This window comes from Cryptomeria japonica, chromosome 8 (genome assembly GCF_030272615.1).
Source record: "Cryptomeria japonica chromosome 8, Sugi_1.0, whole genome shotgun sequence".
Lineage (NCBI taxonomy): Eukaryota > Viridiplantae > Streptophyta > Pinopsida > Cupressales > Cupressaceae > Cryptomeria > Cryptomeria japonica.
In genome coordinates, this window is record NC_081412.1 from 530,316,045 (window position 1) to 530,322,044 (window position 6,000).

Genomic DNA, 6,000 nt, shown 5'->3' on the forward strand with positions numbered 1-6,000 from the left:
ACCGAGTGAGGGGGGGAACAGTTGCATGCCTGGGGTAAGAATTCTTAATTGGACATGTTGGAATAGATGGTACAATGCATTATAAAGCACAATATGTCTACCTTCAGTGTGGGGTGGAGATATTTTGCACGTGATAATAAAAGAAAGGAAGGTAGCATTTGTATCTTTCAGCAGCTGAATGAAAATCAAAACAAATTTATGTTTAGAGTTCATATATTCAAGTCTTAAATTTAACAGGAATGTGTGGAAATGGACCTCTTCATAGCATCTCCCCTTATAGATAGCTTTAATGATGGAGGATTGTTGTTGAATATAACCAATGGATTATAAAAAAGTTGCATTCAACTGTAGAAGATGCTTTGCTACTTTTCATTTGTCAGTACTAAGTATCCATGTTATGATTAATAACAATACCAATATGGTCATTAAATTTGGTGAAGTTGCCAAAGGCAACCAAATTTATCACTTAAGATTTAGATGGAACAAATTATATCGAATCTCAAGATTATACAAATAACATTCTATTGTTCATTATTTAACCATTGTTAAATATTGGATTCAAGATTAAAGTTTAAAATAATGAAGCCATTCACATGAGGAACAAGCTATATCGAATCTCAAATTCTATATATCAAAATGTTGAATAATTACAAGTGTATGTCCATATACAAAAATGGTATAAACACCAACTCAAACAAAATGTATGTTCATATATGTAAATGTATGTCCATATACAAAATATACATGCCAACTAGACATGTAAGTATCCCAAAATGTTTAATCATATCCTAAACTACTGATGGATCATAAAAATTGATCCTCTTCGCAACACTCCTTGGCTTTGAAGGATCCTGCACAAGAAAAATCAAACCACTATTGAGATTATTTATATTATAGAGTTTACATTTGAAAATTTAACATAAAAATCAATATACATTGAACTATAATTGAATTCTAAAATTGAATTCTTGATTACCTCATCTCCATGTTTTCTCTTAAGCTAGGGAGGAGTCCTGGAATATGTCTTCGCTATAGAAAGGATGTCATCAATATTTCCATAGACAACCTATATATGTTCACAAACATAACATTATTGATAGACTCTTGGTGATGATTTATTGATGGACTCTTGGTGATGATATAATTATGATCAGTTATTTGTGTTGTCATTGATGGAAACCATGTTTGTTTATGTATGTCATCTAATTCATCTAAGTCTATTAGTTAAGTCTAACCAGTAATAGATTGAAATGGATTGAGTTGGAAAGCAAATCTGTCAATTGATAGTGAACCCGTAAGAAGGAACAAAGAAGGAGATTGTTGTGGTAGAGATCTATGTTGAGTTAGGTGTTGTGGTTTGGAATGTTTGCTTATGAAATTGTAAGGAGTCTATGACTTGGACCGCATCATGTTTGGAGAAACAAAAGTCATGTTTGTAATTGACTGTTGTATTTTCAGTGAATGATTTAAGAACTGGTAACAAGATCTTTGACTGGTGATGTTTTATGGTTTGGCAATGATTCTTTTCATATTCATAAATTGATGATGACGTGTTAGAATCCGTGGGAAGAGATAAGATGTTTTTTTAGCGAGTACAAGGAGAAAATTTCTTGGGAAGTAGCGAAGTTCTTAGCAGAATGTGATAAGGGTTTGACAACTTATTAGATCGATGTGCGGTGATGTGTTATGATCATTCAACGACTGCAATTGTCTTGAAATTTGTTGTAATGATATGTATGATGATCTATAATGATTTGTAATGATCTAATATGATCTATGATGTAAATTCAATGTATTTTGAATGTTGTTAGGGTTTTGTAACCAACCTAGTTGAGAAGTGTATTTAGGTCAAATTTGAGAAGGTTTAGTGTGTCGGTGATTAGAGAAGGAGAGTGTGCCAAACCAGATTGAGATGTTTGCATGTGTGAAGTAGGTTGGAGCTTAAATAGATCTATATTAGCAAGAAGAGAATGCATTGATCAGATCATTTATCTGTTGTTTCCTAACAGTTGCAGCAATATTAAAATCCCTTAACCGATTAGGTCCTAACAGGCCTGATCTTGTAAATCCCTTCACCGGGTGGCTCATTAATTTGGGTTTAAATCCTTTAGAAAGGTTACTCCTTATAGGGTAGAGCTCCTAACAAAGCTGAGGTTAAAATCCCTTGATCAGGTGACTCCTAACAAGGTCTTCTCTTAACTGGGCATTATTGTAAAGCTCTTAATCGGGCTAGGCCTTTAATAGGGTGCATTCTAAAAGAGTGCAAATATTTTGTGGGTATCAATTCCCACCGTGGTTTTTCCCATTTGGGTTTCCACGTGAAAAAATATCCGTGTTCATGTTGTGGATGGATTGTTGAGTTATTCATTTGATGTTGTTACTATATTTTCTTAATGATGAACACTTAAGTAGCTACCGGTAATGTTTTGGTAAATCTGATTTGAAGACTGTTTGATCAGCTATCGGTACTGGTTATGAACTATTTTGTGAAGTATTTTTTAGATTGGTGAAATATTGCAATTTATTGTTATCACTGATTCACCCCCCCCCCCCCCCCTCTGTGTTAGCCAGATCCTCACAATAACAATTGGTATCAGAGCATTAGGTCCTCTTTGTGCAGAAGATTAACTACTTGAGGTAAAGATTCTTGAGGCTAACATGGGGAAAGGTTCAATGAGTAAACAAGAGCTTTCAAATGGGCTTGCAGAATCTGAAGAAGCCTATGATGAACTAAAGGTCAAGTATAAAGCTTCACTGGATAAGAGAAGAGAGTTGGCTGAGCAGTTGATGGAATTCACTAAAAGCAGTTCATCTGATGAAGCAAGCATTGATTCCTTGGTTAATGAGGTAGAAAAGTTGAATGATGATAAGGAAAATCTAAGGAGACAGATGGAATCCCTTACCATCAGGATGAGTCAAGAGTTGGAAGCCAGGAGAATAGCCGAGGACACGATAAAAGATAAGGAGCATGAGATCTTAAAGATGAGCCAAGAGATTAGTACCTTGCATGCACAACTTCAAGAAGAAAAAGAGGAGAAAGAGGAAATACAAGCTAATCTAGACATGGATATGTCTCTTAGAGAAATTCTTACAAAAATGAATGAAGATCTTACCAAGGAGCTGGCTTATGCAAATGAGATATTAGCTAAATTCAACAAGAGCACTATTATGCTTGATGAGAAGATTTAGTCACAAAGGCAGGATGGAGATACACATGGCTTGGGATTCATAACCTTTGAACAAGGAGAGCCATCAAGTACCAAGGACACCTTGCATGAAGCCAAATCTACACCAAAGAATAAAAAGAAGAACATCGGTAAGAGAATATATAAACCAATATGTTTTAACTATCATAAGGTAGGTCATACTGCTAATGTTTGTAGAAATAGATCCAGTGTTGTTAATGGTTATAGATATAATGCATATGAAAGATATAAGCCTAGAAATTTTAATGGATATTGCTTTAATTGCAACAAGTATGGGCACAAAGTTGTTGAGTGCAGGTCAAGAGTGAACAATCTAAGATCTTACATGGGTCAGAGGTCTAATGGTAAATGGAAGAGATCTTACAATGACCAAAGGAACCCTACTTGGCAAAGCTCTTTCAATGACTGGAGGAACCCTACCTAGTAGAGACCTTATGTGAATCGGTCTAGTCTATATGAAATGGAGAATAGATGGAATGTGCATTTTCAATATGTCACAACTATGGGCATGTTGCTATACGTTGTCGAAAAAGAACTGGTAGAGGAAATGTTGGACTGTGGAGCATATCTGGAATGGCATGTTTCCATTATCAAAAACTGGGACACCTTGCAAAATTTTGTAGAGCTTAAATGAATAAACCAGTTAATCAGTCGGTTGATCAGAAAGGAAAGAAGAAAGTTGACGTTGAAGAAACCAGAAGCGGATGAACAAGATATGGAAGAAGAAAAGTGAGGAGATATCGTTTGAAGACTCCCATTCTTCACCTAGTGTGGAGAATCCTTCACCAGTAAACTAAGCTATGATGAAGCTTAGGGGGAACATATTGTGAGATCCATTTTCGGACCCCCTGAATAATATGCAGTAAGTCAAATCTGCATATTTTGATGCAATATGATGCTATGTAGTAATTTTTGAATTGGTTACATCTCAAACCGATAAATTGAATGTGATATGTGTGTTGGTATCAAGTTTTAGAGTTGAACAGTGATTAGGGTATGTTCATCCAGTGTAGTAAATGGTAAAGAAAAGGTGTTTTATAGTCTCATGTTTCACTTAGTATTTTTTAGAGCACATCTGGAGAGCAACAGGAACATAGAAGTGCATTCAGACCGAAAACCCTAATTGCAAAGAAGTTGATGAGTATTCTAATAAATCTGATGATACCAGCAAGTCTGATGTAGTTGTGGAACAGAAGATAGTGATCATGGAATTGGAGATTCAGATTGATGTTGAGCAAAACAATGTTGTGGATATTTCTCAACTAGTAGTAGATAAAGAAGATGAAGATGATGAACAAGAAGAATTTTTTTTACTAGAACAGGTTATACCTAGGTATGTAAGGTTAAATCATTCTGATTACCAGATAATAGGTGACAAGAATGCTAGAATGTAGACTAGAAGAAAAAGCTGAGAAAGTGCATGTCTGATTTCAACAGTTGAACCAAAGACAGTGAGAGAAGCTCTTAAGGATGATGATTGGATAAAGGAAATGAATGAAGGGCTTGATCAGATTGAGAAAAATAACCCTTGGTCACTTGTTCCTAAATTTGATGATAAAAATGTGATTGGTACAAAGTGGGTATATAGAAACAAGTTGAATGAAGATGGTAAAGTTGTTAGAAACAAGGCAAGACTAGTTTGCAAAGGGTATGCATAAGAAGAAGGTGAAGATTATGGAGAGACCTTTGCACCGGTTGCTAGGCTTGAAAGTGTTAGAATACTACTTGCATTTGCAGCCTTTAAAGGTTTCAAAGTTTTCCAAATGGATGTAAAGTCAACATTTTTGAATGCTATTCTTGAAGAAGAAGTGTATATTGAACAACCAGATGGGTTTGTATTGACATAAGACAAGGATATGGTATGCAAACTACATAAAGTATTATATGGATTAAAGAAAGCACCAAAGGCATGGTTTGAGAGACTTCATGCACATCTGATAAAGATAGGATTTCAGAGAACCAGTGAGGACATCAATATTTATTTGAAGACTGAAGGAGACAAGATGTTGATTGTAGAAGTATTTGTTGATGACATCATATTTGGAGGAAATGATGATATGAGTATGACTTTTGTAGATGAAATGAAGGAAGAGTTTGATATGTCTCTAATAGGTGAGATTAAATTTTTCATTGGTTTGCAGGTACAACAGATGAAAGGTGGTATCTTTATCAGTCAGTCTAAGTATGTGAAGGAAGTCTTAAAGACCTTTGGAATTGAAGACTGTAAACCGATTGAAACACGTATGGTTACAAGTTGCAGATTGTCAAAAGAAGATGATTCACCCTTAGTGGATGAGAAGGAATACAGATCTATGATTGGAAAATTGCATTATGTTGTTCATAGTAGACCGGATATTGCCCATGCAGTTGGTTTAGTTGCAAGATTTCAAAAGAGCCCTAAGGAGACACATATGACAACAATGAAGAAAATATTTAGATATCTTAGAGGGACAACTGATTATGGATTGTGGTATCCATACAGAGGAATTTTTTCTTTGCAGGTATTCATTGATGTTGATTGGGTAGGTAATGTAGATGACCATAAGAGCACAACCGGTGGCACATTCTTTCTAGGTTGTAGACTGGTATCTTGGACTAGTAAGAAACAAACTTGTATTTCTTAGTCTAAAACAAAAGAAAAATATGTACTTGCATCAGCCCGTACAGGTAGGTGAGTTGGCTTGGGTGGTGGGTTTACTCCCCATCGGTCTTGGGTTTGAATCCCTCTCAGATTTAAGAGGGAGGACTGATTGTAGGCTCTGGATTCTCTCCCTGGGGGACTAGTCTCACCTTA